Genomic DNA, 22,127 nt, shown 5'->3' with positions numbered 1-22,127 from the left:
TTAGTTGTTTGCAATAAGCAAAGACATTTTTTGAAATTCGTAAATAGCCACCCGATCTGTCACACCAGCATTCCTTTCTCCATTCAAGTCTCTTAGACTTAGCTTGGGGATATTTGAAATAAACACCATTCAATGAATTGCTTTCTATTGGGACTCATTTCCCTTAAAGTGGTACTTTTAACTAAGACGAAATTAGTAAACCTTAAAAGGGTACATAGGCATAATTATGCCTAATAATGTAACACAGGATCTGAATCGGATAAATCATCACTAGAAAACAAGGAGAATCACCGCCCGTTCCTTTTTCTTGCGTAAGCATTAATCCACATTCACGCCTTTTTAACTCATTAAAAGGCGAGAAGGACGCTTAAGTCTCGAGTTCCCGCTTCATAGCCAGTTTATCTGGGTTGTGTATGAATGCATTCCTATTGGTTGAGGACCTTTATTCCGCGATACACCCACTACAGTTGGACGAGTTTGGCCTAGCCCCACTCATCCCAATATCATGTACAAAAGATTTGAGATCCACACAGCTGATATTTTGTGTGTGCCTCCATCCTGTCCCATTTTCCCATAGAATGTCTTTGGGCCTGGGTGCACCCCTGGCTTCCTTGATGTACTGTTCTGTCATATATGATTCCTGCAGTGCACCAGTAACCAAGCCCCTGTTTGATCTGCATCCAGGAGTCTCATTTAATAGGGATGGTTACTTAATGACCAAGGATGAGAAAGATCCACCTGTTCACACTTTTCTCTGTAGCCTCTGTGTGAATCCCCCACAGTTCAGACTTGCTCCCTTCAGATTTAACTTCTCTCGACACTCACTTACAAACTCTTTGTGTCGAACTTTAGAGGGACAGTATCTACCATTTAAAGCTTTCTAACCTAGTTGCTTTGACACTCTGTCAATCCACAATTAGGTCTTATGGTTATCACTGGGCTTCCTTTTAAGGGTGATACTGGAAGCAGGCACTAAAACTGCCTATCATTTAAATTGTTGGAGACTTTTGAGATGGGTATATAATTTACTACTCTTAAGATTCAGTGTTGAACCATTTGAACTTTTTGAAATTATGGGCAGGAGATGAGGTCTGGGTTTCATTGCAGCTCTGGCCTAGTATCTGTTCTGAGGTTTTTTATTTCAGTGTTTCAGCTACTGCGTTCAAGTTAATCTTTATTTCGGTTACTAAGTTAACCATAAAAGTACATTACAGATAAAACACAGCAGAAAAACAAACCAAAATAGCTCAGATTGCAAGATGTCATGTATAGTGTGACCAGAATGAAAACAAACAAAAGGGCCACAGAAATAGAAATAGGACTGCCTTGGGCCCCTGTGTAGTTATAGTTAGGTCGCACATTCCATAGTAAGAATATATATTGTTTTTCTAATAACTTTGGCATAGTTTGACCTTTCCAAAAAGAAAAAGTTTAACCAACTTAGTTCCTTCCTAGAATGTTTTGGGGTCAATCATGGGCCAAGAAAAAGGGGGGCCCGAAACGCAATTTTGCTATGCAATTTCCACAGAGAAAATTTGACAACAATACGGAAAAAAATAGCTGAACAGAATGACTCCAAATTTGGCAGAAAGCTAGATCTTTACTCGAAAATAGTGATTTTTGTGATTTGGTGTAAATCCATTTCAGTAGCTTTGGGGAAATTAAGGCAGCTGGTATTACTCACTCATTTCCTCAGGACTCACCTCTCATCCAGCAGCATTTCCACTGGGCAGTGGGGGTTGCAGGAACCTGGGACATTATTAGGATAAGCTTGTGAGAGGCCCTTGGTTACTCTCAAAATATGGGTTACCTCCGGGGGTATTAGTGTGATGGATTCTGCTTTGTTTACCTTCTAAACCTGTGTTTCCCGACATCTACCCCATCAGAAGACAACACCTGACTCCAATCTCAACTCCCCCTCCAGTTCTCAACTCCCTCACACAGTCCACCCTGCTTCATAATTCCTGTGGGGACATCAAAGGTTGTGCAGCTTGGACTGGCACTGGACCATTATGCAGTACAGCACACAAATACACACCTGCTGTACAGATAAATCTTGAAGAAATTTAGTTTCTAATCCGTGAACCAACAAAGTCCATGATGAATAATGACCAGGCTTACTAAGTTATAGGGTGTTAGCATCTTTCCTGCTGTGATTGTTACTCCTAAGGAGATACTAGATTTGTAGACCTCATAGCCACTACACTAGGATGAACCTCGGACATATGGGAGACATACAATCAGACCTTCGTATGAGCGGATATGGAATGGCGGGAACCTCCAGCTACAGATGGTGGGAATGCCAAATACAGGGAACAAATAGGCATACAACTAAAGAAGGTCACTGAAGTATTGATTGGATTATAGAAATTATTCTATTGGGTTTCAGGGGAGCTTCGTTGCTATCCAGTCACAAAACGGTACTATGCAATATTGGTCTTGAAGTGGCCAGACAAAATCGAGTACAACTCTTGGATGGGAAGATGGCACCAAAATGTAAGTGATTTGGTGCAGGGCAGCAGAAAATTTACATTTAAATGCCGAAGGTGCCCTTACAAATACCACTCAGTTTAGGGAAAGTGGAACGAGCTGCAAAATTTGGATTTATATAACAAATAATCGAGTAATAATAAAGTCTTGATTAATCAGAGGAAGGCGTCCATTATGGTGATTATGTTGACCCAAAGCCAAGATTGTTATTTTGAAGATTGAATGAAGATTCGGGGGGGGTGCTGGAAACCCCTCAGTTAATGTTTTCCACGGGTCTTAACAGCATGATTGACAAGTCCAGCCTGACGTAACATTGATAAAATTGTGATGCATTGCTCACATTGATTTGATATCCCTATTCGAAGACTGATAATGATTACATTGAATGGTCTGCGTATAAGGAAAAACAATAAAAGATGATTTAAAGAAAACAAGGTTAGGGTGTTACATTCATCTATGCAAATGTCCAGGCTATTAGACCACCAAAAATCACTATTTGAGTTTTGTTATTTTTTTTTAAGATTTCAAGAGTTTATAACCGACAGGTGGAATGAGGAAGGAGATGAGGTTTGTAAAGATGACTAATTCAATTTCATTAATGGCAGTCCCATCCTACATGGGGCACACTCCTGTCCCGAAAGACTTTGACCACAAACCCCTGTGAAGCTTGGGTAACGCTATAGCAGGGTTTAAAGCTGAAAGGGAAGACTGCCTTTATGTGCCCAACCTTTGCAGGTGTAGGACAGTGCAGAAGTAGGGCAGTTTTTTTTAAATTTTGGCTAAAGGCAGCAGGGTAAAGCTTATCTCGCGTCAGAGTGAACCCAAAAACTAAGCCGAGTTTGGTCAGACTCCATCTTTCCACATATTTTTTTACATTTATATTTCCATAGTATATTGGGTCTTGCTGTCCCTCGAGGGACAACTTTTCATTTGGTGGTGGCTCACTCCCGGTTAGTTTTAAAATGTATCTATATATAGATAACACCCCCGGCCCCCACTCCCATGATTTTTAACATACGTAGTGCACACTGCTGGGGAGAGAAACCTTAAGCAATGGTCTGACGTGTACCAACAGAATGGCATTGAAATCTTAAAAGAAGGAAAATAAAGTGATTGCGCATTTAAAGTGATATTGCCTTTCAAAAAACAAAAATATTTTTGGAGGCAGGCTTAAGTGGACGACAATAATTCTAGGTAAATGGTGAGTTCAGAAGCTGCTAGATTTATTAATTTTGTGTTTTATGGTTATGGGAAAATCACTCTTTTTCCCCCTCCAGACCTGAATTGGTTCAGGGTGCACAGTTTTTTTTAATCCAATGAATGCCATGCAGCAGCAAAGTAATTATTTCTGCCTTTCTTCATTTGCAGGTTTGATATATTTTTTTCCAAGAAATGATTGTTGCTTTCTCTTTAATTTTCTGCCTCTTACCCAATTAATTTGATTGCCCAAATCTATTCTCGGTCTTTAGTGATAATGGAGGGTGAAGAAAGGTCGTGTGTTTTTCCTGCGAGTTGAACGCGTTTGCTTTAATATGGCCTCCCCTTGCTGTAAATAGCTGCCCGCAGCATGTGAAAGGCTCGTGGGGATTGCAGGATAAAGCTTGGGCCGCTATCGCGTTTATTCCCAGGTGCCTTTTCTCTGGTGAATCATTGTATCCTGCAGGCTTGTGGTCGGAGGGTTGTGCTGCTCTGCGACCTTCAGCTTCTGTCTGCATCAGTGTGTCATCACCGCTAACTAATGAGGCTTTCACATCCCCTGCATTACTGCTTTTTAGGTTTGGCTGTGGACAGCTTTAGTTTTAGGAGAAGACTCATGTCATCAGCTCTTCAAAAAAAAGTAAAATAATTTTCATATTCTCCTGTTTTTAAGTAGGCAAAATGGTCAAAGTCAATGTTTGTATCTTACATGCGGCAGCTGTCGCTGGGACTCAGAGGTCTGCGTCATATGTGCTATTTTGACAAATAAAATCTGTTTTAAAAAAAAAAAGTAAAATAATGAGTACAGGGAGAGCGTGCTTTGGGTGAGCCATTGGTTGTTGTGCTTTTCATGGTTTGACATTTCTTGGGAGGGCGGTCCATCTTTGTCCTGTTTAGGTTCCCAGTAGGTTATGGTGATGCGGCTCAAGAAAACCTTTTGTTAGACTACTGCTCTCTATGATTTATTTGCTTTGCTGATACAATTTCTTTTTTATTGTTACTTTCTGACTTTTATTTGGAAAGTGTTTTCTGTTTAGATACCTTATCCTGTTATAAAGTGCAATTCTGTTCAGTTGTTTCACTTTGCTGTTGAAATAACATTTTGGATTTCAATGTTATTTAATCACAGAACAAGACAATTGCGCACAAGGGCTTTCTAAAGGATACAAAGAAAATAATATACCTTTGACACTAGTATCTTCTATGCAGCATTATGCTACTTTTAAGCAAATGTCATTTTCCAACTCCATTTTTATAACACACTTCTTCGAAGGTGCAGCTGTTGCACTCTGTTCAGCAAAGAAGACCTACTGTCAACTTCCATATTGCCTAGAAGCCCAAGGTGTTGCTTCATTACTGGAATTTCTTGACAGGATTGCTGGAAGCAACACACACAAAGTCATCCAGCAATTGCCAAACTCTTCCCCTAACGCAAAGCCAGACCAGATTCTTTGCCAATGCTTTTTTACCTTTGTATGGTGGGCTTCTTTAATGGAAGGTCTTTCATTCTTTAAAGGAATATCTACCACTCAATGGGACTGTTCAGTGGACTTGTGTTCATATGTTTCTCACTTTTAAAGAGATGTAATGACCATATCAACCACATGAATGGATTGGATGGGATATTTTTTTTGTTAATGATATGAATGAGGGCATAGGCATCCTGTAGTGGCCCGAGTGGCTTGGATCAAGCAGCGATTCTTGTCAGGGGCTTATGTATACAGGCTGAGCTCTCCTAAGCTAAGGAGGGTGTATTAAGAAGACACAAGGACAGAACAGTTAACGAAGAAACAAAGGAACTGTTTTGTCGCCTGGTTTCCTGCACTGTTGACGGGCATCTGCACTGCTCCTTTTTTAGGTCTCGCCTGAGCCAGCGCATGCGCTGCTCTGGCGAGACATTTAGTGAGCTGGCTTCAAAAAACCGACCACAGCTTTTTGTGTGGCCTAGAGCGTGCGGTTACGCGCGCGGTTACAAGCACAGGCGCCATCTGGCTTTCCTGTCTCGTCATGGCTTATTAAGCGCATCGCTCGTGGGCACCCTTACAGCCCGCGATTGCAATCACTTTTACTTTCACTGCCCCGTGGCTGCGTCACTTTGACGGCCGCGCGGCCAATGCTTGTTTAATTTGTAGTGGCAGGCATTATTTGTTTCATGGATAAAAAACAAGTACAGAAAAATGTTATCATTTAGTGTAATTACTTGTAAACTTACGTTGCACTTTGATTCTTTATTGTTCACTTGCTTAAATCTGTTCCATAACACGGCACTATCAGTGTTTTTTTTTTGTGCTGCTTGGTAGCAAGTTTTGTGTGCTCACATCCTTCTTCACCATCCCCTCACGGCTTTGCCATTTTGCTGGAAAAGTATATGGAACCATTCATGCATGTTAGTATTCTTAAATGGGTAATATCTTTGTAAGCAGGGCTTAGTGCGATATCATGTATGCATTAACAATCTTTGTTTTTAGCAGAACTCGTCGCGAGGTCATTAGCTCGACTAATCCATTCTCCCACATCGTTGTCAGTATTATAAGAAGCGCACTTTTGTTTCGCTCAATTTCCCAGAAATGAAGACTTCTGACATATTCAAGGTCATAAATCATGAGTTTGCCTTTCGTCTGTGTAGTTCATTTCATTACAGTGCCTCAAGCAGAAATCTGAGCAAGATCAATGCTTCCTTTGCCTTAACACAGTCAACCCAGCCACAATGTCGCCAAACAGTCTGAATCTTCACAACAAATCGCACTAACTTTGCCTTTGGGCCTCGTCAAATAAAAACTTGAAACATAATTATGCCTCTTGTTGCCACTTAATTCTTTTCGGAAGATTGGATCTTCTCTCTGCTGAAGTACCGAAAATTATATGATCCCCTCCCAACAATAATCATTACATTACCAAATCCCCTTACCATTACCAATAAGCAGTCGGTCGGCAGTGTAGAAGGTTCAAGCGTTTATTAGACAAACACAAAACTCTGCCAGAGGAGCTCCTTGCGACCTAACCCAAAAGGTCCGCCAAGAAGACTGCTGGCACATTGTCAGCACATCACATATATACAATTGAGTTGGCACCGGCATAGCCTAACATGGAAAAATACAAATTGGTACAAGCTAGTACAGTAATAGGAAAACCCATATAAGGCACACAAAGAGCTCCTGATTTCGCTCAGGCAGCAAGGTCAGACGGGTGACTCCCTTCTGTCTTCTCAGAGACAAACCACCCTGCACCCCTCCCGGAATGTGCTTATCGGCCCTTCCTCGGCTAACTACGACCTTGCCGAGCCTACCGAGCTGAAACAGCAGTTTCTGCAACAGTTGGTTTCTTTCCCAGGAGCAGGGCTTTTAGAGCTAAGGGAGAATAAGGCCTGTGCATGTACGATATTAAAGAAGGCCATAGTATGGTATTCATATAGCGTAACGTGACATGAAGCTAAGTGAAAGTAAATATCGTAAATACTAATTATGCATGTCTACAGTGTGAGTTTAGTGACACCATGCTAATCCTAACATATCGATTATCAATACTACGTGATCAGGAATCGATTCTGGTACCTCAAACCCTCCTTTTAGCGTGGTGGCGCTAAATGACAACAGACATCTACTCCTCGAATATTTCTTCATCGATGACCATCATATCATGTACCTCTTTCTGCAGCATTTGGGCTTTAACAGCGATAGGGGATGGGACACACAGAGTGGTGATACGGGAAGCACAGTAAGAACAGCAGGCTGGACCACAGTGCATCAAGACACAGCACGTAAAAATGATGGCAGCAGCTCCTCCTAAAATTAACATTATCTTCCATCCCCATGTGGCCAGAAGTCCCCAAAACCAACCTGACAATGACCAAGACCCATTGTCAACATGCATTTCGGAGGCAATGCGATGCAGTTTCTGGATGGCTAGATGGACGGAGGGGGCGGAGTCAGGAATATATACACAACAAGAACTGCCGATGACGCGGTATGCCCCACCCCGATCAGCTAAGATAACGTCTAGAACCATTCGATTTTGAAGCGCTACAAGGCGAGTAGCCTGAATTTCCACCGTTAGGTTTGTTAAAATATCGGTAGTGATATTAATGACATTCTCCACTATTCTAGACAGTCTCCTAATTTCCCTACTATTGAAAATAGGCCCCCAAAAGGGTACTAGACCCTTGCTGAAATCCGTAAATTGCTGCAATGAAGTATCTGTCTGATCAACTTCAGTCATATCGAGCTGTCTACGTGCTCTGTGTAAGAGTGTACTACGGGAATGGCTCGAGGTCACCTCGGTGAAGCTTGCTATCGGTGTGCTTGTGATTGGAGCGGCTGTATTCCCATGATACGACCGCATCGGGTATAACTGATGCGTTTTATGATAGTTGGAGGGAGCCACATAAACAGGGGGAAACAGAAAGGACAGATAACAGCGTCCCCCCCAGTTTCGTGGTAGCCAAGTGTATGCATGTTCCCCACACACGAAGTACACATTGTGGGGAGTAATCAAAGGAGGGCTAATACGTTTTCGCAGTCGATAGGTATAATTGCAGATGCTATTCCCCATTTGTACCTTACCTATCCCTTGCACACAAAATCCTGCAGAAACATTCAAAATAGGGATGGGGACAGTGCGGTCTCTGGTAACATTTCGTTCGATGAAAATCTGAAAGTATTGAGTGGCATTAAAGTCTTTAAAATCATACAGTTCATCTTGTAACCAAGTTTTGTTCATTGCCGCTAAGTACAGCTGTATACAACCTTGTGGGTCAATTATCACCTTATCCCCATGTCCTGTTCTATTATAAGCATAGTGTGTTCGAACATAATCAAGAATAATATTATGCTCATTGACATCTAGATCCCTGAAATGCTCACTCCCATGCCGGTATATCGCCAGAAACAGTTTGTACCATGCTTCACAACTACCTAGATAAGACAGAGGGCGGGAGAGAAATAGATCATGATTGCGCACTACAGTAGGCAGGAGTCCACAAACCCAACAATCCGTGGCGTTAGTAACATTGTGCGTCTGATGCAACATTTCTATGAATACATTTTTAGCATATTTTTGGCGATGCCTTTCTTTGTGGGGCGCTAGGGTAAACAGGAAATGTTCGGGAGGTGCGGCAGTAGTGGGCAAAAACCTTTGTAATGGGTATTTATGTTCTAGGTATACAAACAGACTCATGAACACGGCTACTATAACAGTTATAGTTACAACAAAAGCTATTTTGACCTTCGTGGTCCATGTGGAAAACATTGGCTCATAAAAAGGTATGCGTCTAGGCGCGATAGGAAACTCTTCTTCTAGGATTACACGACCAAAAGGGTACATTGCTAGCTAAAAGTCCAGAAATAGGCCTAGCAGTCCGACCTGCCAGAGGGTTTCTTCGTTCCTGCGTCCGTCAGAGTCTCACAGGCAGACTCGTATCCCTATTCCAAGGTAGAAGCCATATCCGTTTGAACAGAATCTTCTTTCTGAACAGAGCACAATGATTGAAAAGTTCCAGCTCTCAACGAGTTCAGTCCAGTGTCTTGCTCAGCGCTCAGACCGGTAGTCTAGCAAACCCTATCTTATGCAATGAAGTCCTTCCCTATCTCCTGACAATGTGGTCTGAGGCGCCGTGTGTCGGCCTTCTGGGCCGAAGATTGTATCGCTCACGACCCAACACTTCAGGGTCAGAAAAGAGCACACCCGGGGCTTTCCGTACTGGTGATGTTTGGTCGTCTGGGGTACTTGAAACAGAATTCAACGCTATTGCACGCTCACTTGCAACTTCAGTGGAGACCAAGTCATCTCATCTCGCCGATCCTTCCTGTAGCCTCCGCTCAATCTCGCAGGCGTCAGAAAAGGGCACAAATGCATCAGCTCTTTCCGTTTCCTGTGTTAGAATTTCCCCTGGACGTGACCGCTCACCAGGGAGTGGAAGTGGTAGCCGTTTCAGATGCGAAACATGTATCCAATGTTTGCGGCCATCCACTTTAACCGCCGTCCGGGTGGCCAACAAAATCTGCCGTGGCTCAGACCATCTAGGAGCCAAGCTGGTGTCCCGCTCGAACTTTTTGACCAGGACCCACTGGCCGGGCTGTAAACGATGACCGGGGCCCTCTGGCAGTGGCTGCAGTACAGAAGCTACCTGCTGATGAACAGAACGAAGGTCTTTAGTCAAAGCATACAGGTAATCAATCAACATAGGATATTCAATATCTGCAAAAGAACGAGGTCGAGGTACCCCCCACACGTTAGCAGGTCTCCCAAACAGTATCTCATATGGAGAGAGACCCGAACGTGAGTGCGGGGTGACACGTAAAGACATAAGGGCTAGAGGTAAAGTGTCAGGCCAGTTCAACCCCGTACTCTCCTTTATTTTTGCCATTTTCAATTTTAGAATGCCATTGTACTTCTCCACGAGCCCTGCTGATTGGGGGTGTCGGGCAGCATGGAATTTTTGTTGTATGTGTAAGCCCTCGCAGATATGCCGCACAAGGGCCCCATGGAAATGTTGCCCGTTGTCCGACCAGATCAAGCGAGGCAATCCGAAGCGAGGCACAAACTCTTTCAGGAGAGCTTTTGCAGTTGCCAATGCTGTGTTCTCCTTAGTAGGGTATGCCTCAACCCATTTGCTAAATGCACAGACTACAACCAGTACATATTTGAGATTATTGACGCGGTCCATATGAATATAATCCATTTGGAGCACTTCAAAAGGCAATGCAGGTGGTGCGAAATTCCCGGCCAAAACAGTTTCTCCTTTTCCTGGATTATGCTGCAAGCAGACCATGCAATATTGGACCAAACGGACAGCCGTCCGTTGGATATTCGGATTATTCCAAACTGGATCTAAGATCCCACAGATACCTTTTGCTCCTATGTGTGCTGGTCCGTGTGCCATTGTTACCACAGCCTGGACTAATGCATTGGGCAGTAGCCATCTTTGCTTTTCAGTCAAGTCGATCCAACAATTATTTTCATCCAATCTCCCTATCTCTTGTTCCCATTTCTCTAGTTCCGCTGAGGTGGCTTCCTTCTGTAGTATTCTCACACTTTCCATAGTATTATCAAATAATCCACAGTCTCCCCCCACCCATCTAGTAGAGGAATGGACGTACATGGGTGACATCAGCGACTGTGCTGTCTGCTTAGCCACCTGGTCTGCAAAAGCATTGCCTTCTCCTACCTCATCCACAATCACTTTGTGAGCACTGCATTTGATAATAGCCACTTTCTTGGGGAGAGTGAGAGCATCCAACAACCTCAAAACCAGCTGCCCATTCTGTATTCTCTGACCGTGTGAAGTAAGGAAGCCCCTTTCTTTCCACAGCCGCCCAAAACTATGGGCTACGCCAAAGGCGTATTGGCTGTCCGTGTAAATGTTGACCTCTAGTCCCTCACTCAACTCACAGGCTCGTAACAAGGCCATAAGTTCAGCGGCTTGGGCTGATCGGTGGGGTAGTCTAAGTGTTTCAACAACTGTTTTCAGGGTCGTGATCGCATATGCAGCTGTCGTTGTGCCATCTGTTAGTTTGAAACAGGAACCATCCACATATAGCTCTCCCTGGGGTTGATCTAAGGGTGTGTCTGTGAGGTCAATTCTACCCTTGGTCTCTTCCTCTGTGCGATATATGCAATCATGTAAATTAGTGTCCTGTTCACTCGTATGGAGTGGTAACAATGTGGCTGGGTTCAGTGTTGCACATCGAGTAATCGTAATATGTGGTGCAAATAAGGTCAGCTCATACCCAGTAAGGCGTGCACTCGTAAGATGCTGCGTTTTTGTTTTATTTAGCAAGGTGTCTACTGCATGCGGCACCATTACAGTCAAATTGGAATTTAAAACGAGTCCTTCTGATTGTCGGATGGCCACTGCTACTGCAGCCGTAGCCCTCAGACAGCTAGGAAGTGCTCTTGCAACATTATCCAATGTTGCTGATAAATAGGCGCACGGTCTTTGCTTACCTCCAAAGGCCTGCGTTAAAACAGATAATGAACAACCGTCGACCTCGTGTACATATAGTACAAAAGGTTTACGATAATCTGGAGTACCCAGAACAGGGGCAGAGCATAAAGCAGTTTTTAGAGAGTCAAAAGAGAGCTGACATTCATCCGTCCAGGGTAGGGGTTCATGCACATCTTTGGTAGTCAAATGCAACAAAGGTTTAGCCAGAAGTGAAAAATTAGGTATCCATTGGCGACAGTAAGATGTGATGCCAAGAAAAGCGCGGACTTCACGCTGCGTGCAAGGTACAGACATGTTAGAAATGGTAGCAATACGTTCAGGTGTTAGTCGTCTACCCTCCTTCGATAAGAGATGACCTAAGTAGGTCACCTCCTTTCGACAATACTGAAATTTAGATAAGGATACCTTGTTCCCCTTGACAGCCAAATGGTGCAACAATTTAACCGTAGCTTTTTTACATCCATCCTCTGTGTCAGATGCAATGAGTAAGTCATCTACATATTGCAAGAGGACATTGCCATCCGGCAATTCTAAGTCATCCAACAGAGCCTTCAGAGCCTGGCTATATATACTCGGACTTTCAGTGTAGCCTTGAGGAGCGCGACAGAAGCGGAAACTGCGTCCGGATATTGAAAATCCGAAGATCTGTCTGCTATCAGGGTGGATAGGAATGCTGAAGAAAGCATTTTTCAGGTCAATGACCGAAAAGTACTGTGCAGTCGGAGGGATCATGGTGAGAATGGTAGTGATATCGGTCACCACAGGATACTGTGGCACCACAATTTTGTTAACGGCTCGCAAATCAATCACAAAACGATAGGCAGCACCCATCTCCCCTTGGTCATGGTTCCTCTTCAAAATCGGGAGGATCGGGCTATTGCAAATATTGGCGTTTGTTTCTTCTACAACCCCTTTGTCAATCAGTTCCTGGATGATGTGCAATAAAGCCCGTTCCCCCGCCGGTGCTATTTTGTACTGTGGGATGCGTGGTAGTTTAGCGCCTTGCTTCAACGTGATGTGAACTGGGGGTATGTCCAGTTCACCCACATCTGCGTCCCCTATCGCCCAAAGGGAGGTTGGGACGCCATCGAACTCCGGTGGGAGTCGTTCATTTTTCGTAAAACATTGTTTAACAGGTGTTACAGAGGGACGTATAGTTAAATAGACCCCATCCGCAGAACAATGTATAGTAGCATTCAATCTTTTCAGCATATCCAATCCCAACAGATTCTCTCCACAATTCGATGTCAATAAGAAAGGAGCGTCCATAGTGGCTGGACCAATCGTAAAGGGGATAGGTTTAGAGATGGGGCTTACAACGGGGACTCCGGAAAAACCCACCGAAACATTGTTTTGCCCGGACAGAGCTGCCCCTGGAACCAATGATCGAGCAACGGAACTGTTCATTGCTCCTGTGTCAATTAGGAAATTTTCAGATGTCCCCAACACTTCCCCTCTGATGTAGGGTCCCCTCTGATTGACCGGAATTGACACATGGCCCCCCCTCTGTCCCTGGCTATCCTATGCTGGGGCATAGTCATCATCATTCCCTTCGGCATAGTCACCATGGTAGTATTGTCTGCGTTGGGGGTTATCAAAATGATTCCTTTCTGACCTGTCTTGTTGAACGTCTCTGTGCTCGTCTCTATGCATATCACCTCGGTCGGGGCCCCCTCGTCCTCTACCTCGTCCGCGAATCGCTGCGTTCTGGGCGGCCAAGTATGGACACTGAGCCTTCCAGTGTCCCTCCTCTTTACAATAGGAACACTGGTTGATGCCGATTGACGGGGCTCCTCCTGAACCCCTTCCTGTCCCCGCCCCTCTCGTCATTGGGCCCCGACCACCTCTACCTCCTCCTTGCCCTCGAACCACTTGCTGTAACAGTACTCGAGTCTTCAGATCCTTAACCTTTTTATCCACCTTATCCTTATTTTCATTTTCTCTATGCTCGTAGTACTGGGCCATGCTGAGGATTACAGACGGGGAAGAGGTAGTCCAGGTACTCTCTGCCGCCTCCAGTCGTGCTGAAATTTCCGGAGCCAGGTTCGTAACGAACCTGTTAACGAACAACCTTGTGCCCCCTTCTGTGGCCAAATCTTGCCCACTAAAATCAATAAAAACCTCTTCGAACCTGGTAAAGAAGTCGGACACACTTTCGTCCTTCTTTTGTCTACAGGCGGACAGTTTATCCCAATCGACTTTTCGGGGTGGGATCAGAGTATGCATAAAAGTTATTATTTTCGCTGGAAGAGAAGTTATTTCCACTCTTGGTTTGTCCCCTGGTTTGCGATCCTGGTCCCAGCCCCTTAACTCCTCCCACGTGCCACCAAATTCAGCATGATTAGAATCGTGCACCTGTCGCCATATATCAACCGGTACGAGTAGTCCGAAAAACAATTCAACATCGGCTAAAGTCATTACAGCGGACGCAGCTGCTTCGGTCAATTCTTTGTAGTACGCAGTAGGATTCTTTCGGGGATCTGGCAGCTGAGATTTCAACGCCAGTACTTCACTTCTTTTCCATGGGGTATAAACCCACTGTTCCTGGAACCGAGCCGCCACCCCTTGTCGTATGATCGCCTGATTACCATCTCGTTGTTCGGGGATTTCGGGATGATAGATTGGGTGTACTTCTCGCATAGGGTGTTGCGTAGTCCACTGTGGACTTTTCAAGAATAATCTGTCGCGATATTGTACCAAAGTGTCTACATTCTTAAATACTTCTTCCGGTGTTAGGCTAAATTTATGGGCCCAATCTCTGATAGTATACAGGATCTGGGGGGCTGTCCCGTCCCTAAAGTTTATTTCCCAAGACCCAATGAGCGAATTGGACATCTCGTATAGCACATGTTGTTGCATGACCGGCTCTAAATCCTTCACAGTACTCCATATGTCAATCAGGGTATATACTTCATTCCGTACCCACTTGATAGCCTGGTCTCCTAATGCTTCTTTTTCGCCATATTCTACAGATGCTCTAGTGAACAAACGCTTGCTATCTAGGCCCCCTACAGCTCCCCTCGGGGTCGGGTCAAACCCCCTGGGTGTAATACAAACTCGGGGGGAGGATATCTCCGGCATAGGGAGACTCAAGTGCGTCTGAGGGGATGTGATCAGTTGTGTAGACTCGGGGACAAGCGTAACCAAGGCCCCACCTTGAGGAGAGGAAACACCGTTATCTTGTTCATGGGTAACGGAGCCCCGTTCCTCGGGCGCAGATGCCCGTGGTCTAACTTCTGGCTGGACAGGTATTGCAGGGTATATACGCTCCGGGGCATATGGTGGGGGAGGCCTTGCATTTAACAATTCCTCAATCTCATCTTCTGCCCCTTCTCTGGCTACATAACATTGGTCTACCTGAAGTTTAAACCGCCTGTCTGCAATTTCAATATTTTGTTCTACCTTATTTTTATCATATGCGATAGCCTTCTGGGTAATAGTCTGTCCCTGCTCTATCTTCATTAATTTTTCAGATCGAATGCGTCGTCTCTTTGCTTCTTTCTGCCATTTGTTAAGGGTGTCGAACATCGACTGCCGGCTGCGTTTAATAAAAAGACGTTCTTGTAAATATGCCAGTTTTTGTTCATCGAAAGACCCGGTTTTTGGCCATTGCAATTCTATATTGTCCTTAGTGTATTTATGCCACAAAGAGTTAAAGATGAGGGGGCCAATACCATGCTTACAATACATAAAGTGGCTAGGTGTCCCTTCTGGTGGGTTCGGCTGACTCTCGTCTAACCTCCCCTCGTCACTACGGACACAACCAAAACACAATTTGCTAAGGCACGGCATATCGTATTATCTCGTTTCTGGCTGAAAAGGAATTTCTCCGTTAGTACAAATTCAACGAACTTAAATATCACGTTATCCTTGTACTTTCATTCTCATGGCCATGACACCCATCATCCTCACATCCGTATTTTCCTTATACATCAGACAAACGTAAAACGTAACATATAAATTCCAGCAATTGCAATCAAAAAGTGGAGCCCGTCGGCTCCCACTTGTGGAGAACTCTTCTGCTAATTTATTCAAAAGGCTGCAAAAACACGTCCAACAACAGTCTCGTCCTCAGACTGCCTAAAGATAGTTACACAGGTTTTAAACCACAGACCGGTCTACAGGCCATCCGACAGCATTCATGGTTCACCTCCCGAACTGTTCTGGCTAAGCCCGCGTTTCAGCGCCGCTCCAGATTTGTCCGGGTGCTACCCAATCTCAACCATCGGCTTTCCCGAGAACAGTCCGGCCGAGCAGGAACCGCAGTTCCCCTAGGCGTATAATCCTTATCTTTAGTGTACCCAGAGCGTTCGCACGTGCAGTTCCACACTGCCCCCGTCGAACCTCCGACCAGATCCTCTCTGTGACAATTAATGCAAAGTCAGAGTTCCTCCGTGACCATGGGCCACCAAATGCTTAAATCCCGCTATTTAAATCTGCATATGCAATTCAACATATAACGAGACACAACACTCACCTGGTGCACGCAGGTTTGCCGGAACGTTCTTCACTGCCGACGTTTGCCCAGTATCAGCGCTGCAGGTTCTCGGGTTGCACCCGAAGGACTCCGGCGTGGGGTTACTAGCAGCTGAAGCCCTCCGGACCGGGAGGGCAGAGCAAAACCCCAATTTCTTATGCGTCTGGTCTGCAACTCTCCCGATCAAGAGGACCCCTTTCGATGTCGCCTGTGGCTACACAGGGACGACCCCAACGCGGAGTCCCGGCGGAGTCGCCAACTGAAGTACCGAAAATTATATGATCCCCTCCCAACAATAATCATTACATTACCAAATCCCCTTACCATTACCAATAAGCAGTCGGTCGGCAGTGTAGAAGGTTCAAGCGTTTATTAGACAAACACAAAACTCTGCCAGAGGAGCTCCTTGCGACCTAACCCAAAAGGTCCGCCAAGAAGACTGCTGGCACATTGTCAGCACATCACATATATACAATTGAGTTGGCACCGGCATAGCCTAACATGGAAAAATACAAATTGGTACAAGCTAGTACAGTAATAGGAAAACCCATATAAGGCACACAAAGAGCTCCTGATTTCGCTCAGGCAGCAAGGTCAGACGGGTGACTCCCTTCTGTCTTCTCAGAGACAAACCACCCTGCACCCCTCCCGGAATGTGCTTATCGGCCCTTCCTCGGCTAACTACGACCTTGCCGAGCCTACCGAGCTGAAACAGCAGTTTCTGCAACAGTTGGTTTCTTTCCCAGGAGCAGGGCTTTTAGAGCTAAGGGAGAATAAGGCCTGTGCATGTACGATATTAAAGAAGGCCATAGTATGGTATTCATATAGCGTAACGTGACATGAAGCTAAGTGAAAGTAAATATCGTAAATACTAATTATGCATGTCTACAGTGTGAGTTTAGTGACACCATGCTAATCCTAACATATCGATTATCAATACTACGTGATCAGGAATCGATTCTGGTACCTCACTGCCCTGCTGTTTCGTCCGTGAGATTCAACTTTTAATGCAGTTTTTTCCCTTGTGATTCCTCCATCTCAATACGTTTGACTGTGCCGGTTGTTAATAAATCTGATTTTATCAAGTACCCATTTCAGTCAGCAGCATGCTGGATATTGTAGCATTCTTGGTGAGAAATTTCATGTTATCAGTGTTTTGTGATACATGGCTCCTTGGAGTATAGATTTTAAACTTCCTTGATTGAACTTCATTCCATTTGCCGTTTTTGTTGTTTTACTTGTTTTTTATTGGCTTATTCCTTTTGGCTTATTCCTTACAGCCTCAGCTCTCTAATTGGTGCAGCATTCCTATTTTATTTATTTGTTCGTCTTGTCAAGTGCCAGAATCACCCCCGAAGGGGTATCTCTGCTCTACAGAGCGTTCTACAGAGTCCGCGGAGGGATTAAAAGAGCTTGGTTTTAAAAAACCTGCTGAGTTGCAGATAGTTGGTGCATTCGCCAAGGTGTAAAGGGAGTTGATTCCAGAAGGAGGGAGCCAAATGGAACAAGTATTGGCATAGCCAATAGGTCTCGCTTTTGGGACCTTATAAGTATTTAGTTGTGCAGCACAATATCCTTGGTGCAACAACATCAACTGTTGCATGGCTAAACACTTATAAGGTCCCAAAGGCGAGGCCTATTGGCTATGCCAATGCTTGTTTAAATACACTGTAAAGATGTTAAGGCTTATGGGGTTATAAGCGGGTGGCTACAATTGAAAGACCTCTCTCTTTATCAGACCAGGAGCACCAACCCCTTATCACTTTAATGTGTGTAAAAGACATATCTGGATTTACACTAAGTAAACCTACAGTACCACCATTCACCGGTGTACACAGAAGACACCCTGCTCTGTCTGAAATTGTCAAGTCATTAGCTGTTCTTGAGATGCTAATAAACTGTATATGTTGGTCGTTTCTCAAACTAAACCCTACAAAATCTGACTTTCGCCTCGTTTACCCTAAAGTCTCTTCACCACCAATTCAAACAAGCAATGTCAAAGCCAATAGGTTGCGCCTTTGGAATCTGAATATTATTTGACTGAATGTTTTGGCTCCCGTTGGACTAGGTGCCCAACCAGGATCATAGACATGTTTGATGAGGGTTAAAATACAGCTACAGACTGAATGTGAGAAGTATCTCAGATGTAAATGAGGGCTGGGCAAGAAGAGGCAAGCAGAAAAGCAAGACAGTGGTGATTTGCATCACTGGTGAAAACTGAGCTTCCCTAAAACAGTGTGGTACTAAACAGCAACTCAGCATGAGGGGTGGGGCAAGAAACACAACAAACTGGAGCGGAGGGAGGGTTGAATCAACGAGAGAGTGTGTGGGTTACGTCTAGAGCCAATGTCCATAAAAACAATGGCAAGGAGAAAAGTAAAGAGGGACGGGGAGAGCGGGCAAAAATGGGAGGGGAAAAGGAGGAATACAAAGAGGAGAGAGTAAGGGAGGAGGCAAGAGAGAGCAATATCCATGCAGGTGGGTGTTTCACAGAAGCACGCAGCAGTGCTGAGAGGGAAAAGAAGGAAATGGACAGGGATAAGGGAGATGGCCTGAAAATAGAAGCACTCATATGGAGTCTTTGATCACAAAAAAGTAGCGCCAAAATCAGGAGCAGTGATAAGACACAAGTACTTGGTTCAGTCTCCAGGGGAAACCCAAACATAAGAAGATGACATGACGGACTATGACAAAAGGGAATGAAAACCAGTGGTAAACCATGGGCGGTAAGACCACTGAATATAAATGTTTTGAAGAGACCGCATTTACGCTGTCTATGCAAGACCTAAAAATGGCTTGAAACCCTTTCTCAGTTAGGCATTTCGCCTACACTAATCACCCCGCATAAATCACTTGGTGTCAAACAAAACCTGACTATGCCCCTTTGTATCTCAAAAACCTTAAAAAGCAACCTTTGAGCTTTGTGTCCTATTAAAAGAAACCCAAGGTTCCTACTAACGACTTTAGAACTTTGGTTCAGACCTTGGTGCTCTGATATATCGTTAGCAGCCATTTTCCATGCTGCAGTTCATCCCTCAAAGGAGCAACACCAGTCTAGGAGAGCTCCACTGGCTCGTCCTCAAAGCAGGAGTTAAATTCAAAATATCCTGCCTACTTGAAGCTATTCACTGTCTGAACCACAGACCTCGTACAGCAGCAGAGTAAAGAAAGACTAGAAAGAAATCTCGTCTTGTCTTAAAAACTTCAGAAGAATAAATACTTCTTTCATTTTAAACCGGGCATTCACTTGCCTCGACCCTAGACTCTTGAACCACTTTTTGAAGAGGTAAGACTAATGCTAGACCTAATCTGCCGACAAAGGCACAGAAAACCCACATTTTGAGACACAGCAGAGCATTTACCTGTCCCCCCTCCCTTGACCGGATCCACTTCGTTTATTTATCGGTACGCACATAGCGGAAGGTAGCACAGGTAACATAAGGTGATTTGGACAACTACGTCTCTTCATTCCACTGCACACCGCCACCTCCCTTAAGGACATAATGCACCATCTTCTCTACTTTCTCTTTGCTGATGCAAAATATTATTCTCGTTCTGATCTCACAGCTGCCTTCAAGTCCTTCGTCACTGGCTGTTTCTCTGCCATCCAGTCCTGGATGTTCAAATTTTTGGGGTGATTTATATAGCGCCCACATATCAACTTCTGGCCACTACAGAACGCTAAAGCACTGCAAGCATGCAAAATTGCCAAAACAAAAGCTGGTTTCAGCCACAATGGACAGAGTGAGCGTCATGTATGAGTGGGTAAGCACTACATGGTAATACTTTCTACATGGTGGCCGCCAACGCCCCTTTGGTTAGTCACAACAGTTAGAAAGGCCATGTAGGTGAGCTGCATGGGAGTAGAGCTGTTCGGATGATGATAAACTTCAGTGCAAATGCAGTGATTTTGTATATTGTGGGGGCACTTGCCCTGTGTCTGCATAGTTAATTTCATTGTGGGAACCCAGCTCGTCCGGCTAGACTGGAGATCAAATGGGGTGTGAGATTTATTTACCTAAGCCAACCCTTTCCCTGCACCACCCTGTGCTGTACTTATCTATCGACTAACAATAGTCACCTCGATGTTGCGTAGCTGCATAAGGGTGGTATAGAATTACTGAGCGATCTGTTCTTACCAGTCCCTTCAATGCTCAGAGGGTATGTAGTTGCTGGGGGCTGCAGACGTTCAACAAATGTGGGTGGGATTAAACTGTTCAGAGCAGCTTGGGAAAATAAATACAGTGCTCAGTTGTCTCGTTTTGTAGATTGACCATTTTAGGGTCTAAAATGCAATTTTAAATATTGAAATCAAAATTGCATCCCCAGACAGCTCAAACCCTCCAGCCCGGCACCTCGCTCAAGAATTCTACCTTCAAGTTCTGCGTTTTTTTGCTGCATCTATTAAGAAGAACAAATTTCACGGGGGAAACAGAGCCATTTGTGCCTTGTTTGTCTGCAAAGTAGAAGACTGTCCAAGGAGTGGGAAACGTCTCTCCTAATTTAGCCTCAACCCAATCAAAAGTCCCTCATCACATCCCCCACACTCAGTAAAACCCCTGATCTATGTACTAGTCTTCACCATATTTGACTACTGCTTTACACTACTGTAGTCTCCTTTCTCTTTCATCAACTTGGCCGTATGCATGAGTCTTAGACTCCATTGTATATCTCTGTACACAAAACTAGACTCTTCCAATCCCCCCATCCCCCCCACCCCCCGGTACTCATTGAACCTAAAAACGTGAGAGTGTTCACATGCTAGCAAGAGTTCCAGTAGGTAGGTTACCAGAGTTGCTCATTCTGTGGGTCAAGTCAATCAACCTCAGGTGTCTGGGGCAGGTCAGTTATGCGTCATAGTTTTGATGGATTACCTATCTGATAAACTCTAATTTAGGCCATGGATTGCTGAGATTTGAAGGTCTTGCACCGTGTGGTGTGTATTTAATGCAATGCACCGCAGAAGGGTGCATCTAAGCCACTGTTGTTAACAGAGCGCACTGGAAAGGTCGAACTATAGCCTTTAGTTAGTTACAGTCCCGAGGGCAATAGAGCTCTCACTCTACCCTGTTAATCCTTATATAGCCAGTAATGGGTGCCAGTCGTGGCTGCTGCCCATTCTACGTGGTGGGGCAGTGCGGAGAAAAATTAATTTACACTTACCTTCTGCTCACGCACCCCTCCTCTATGGTACCGGCACTGCAGATCCCATGAGCAGAGGCTCCCAGCTCACCAAGCAATCCCAGCGCTTCTCTCATGATATTACTCCCAGCATGAGAGAAGCGCTGGGATTGCGTAAAGTAGGCCGGTTTCATGCTCCAGCAGGGACTGGGACCCTGTGCTCCGGAGTCTTACAGTTATCTCCAAGGAATAGCATGGAGATATCCAAGTGCGCATGTCGGTTTGGCCAGCCGAGGGCAGCAAGCCAAACGGACATGCACACTTTCAGTGCCCACTCCTCCTCCTCCCCAGCTGGTGATGTGCGACCTGGCCCTGCCCCACACTCGGCTGACTCAGCAAAGTCAGCCGAGTCAATAAAAAATAAAATGATAGTAAAAGTGTGTTTTTATCTTTATATTTTTCATTTCCTGCCTTTAAGCTGTGGGGCGACGCTCCTCCACTATAGCGGAGGAGCCGCCCCTGATGGAGGCTGCTGGCCCTATTTGGAGTACAGGATGTGGTGGTTCACACGGAGACTTCGGCTCTCTGGGTGAAATACCACTGGAAACATGCTGGTATTGCAGAGGGCCCTCATCACTTTGAACCCCAAATGTCCCCCTTTCCTCCTTCTTGATCCCAAACTTACTGATGCCCCTGGTATCAGTAACCCCGGGGAGAAGGGGTGGCAGATTAGGCCGATATCTGCCCGACTCGAGATCCCAACCTCGGTGTTTTAATCAACTCGAGTCACCAATCCGTTTCCTAATTTATTTTACAATGATCTAGAAACTATATTTTTTCGTTTTCTATGATCTCAAAATTAGTACCATTTGAAATCCTGCATTCAGTAATTTGAAAACG

General features: G+C 44.8%; 1 protein-coding gene across 1 annotated transcript in view; it reads left to right on the top strand.

The window, feature by feature from the left end:
• Positions 1-22,127, top strand: part of PPP2R3A (protein phosphatase 2 regulatory subunit B''alpha) — a 1,303,908-nt gene that overhangs the window by 404,544 nt on the left and 877,237 nt on the right. The window lies entirely within an intron of this gene.

This window comes from Lissotriton helveticus, chromosome 11, assembly GCF_964261635.1.
Source record: "Lissotriton helveticus chromosome 11, aLisHel1.1, whole genome shotgun sequence".
NCBI classification, from domain to species: domain Eukaryota; kingdom Metazoa; phylum Chordata; class Amphibia; order Caudata; family Salamandridae; genus Lissotriton; species Lissotriton helveticus.
Note: the sequence above shows the minus strand (reverse complement) of the source record. Positions and strands in the feature narration are given on the sequence as shown.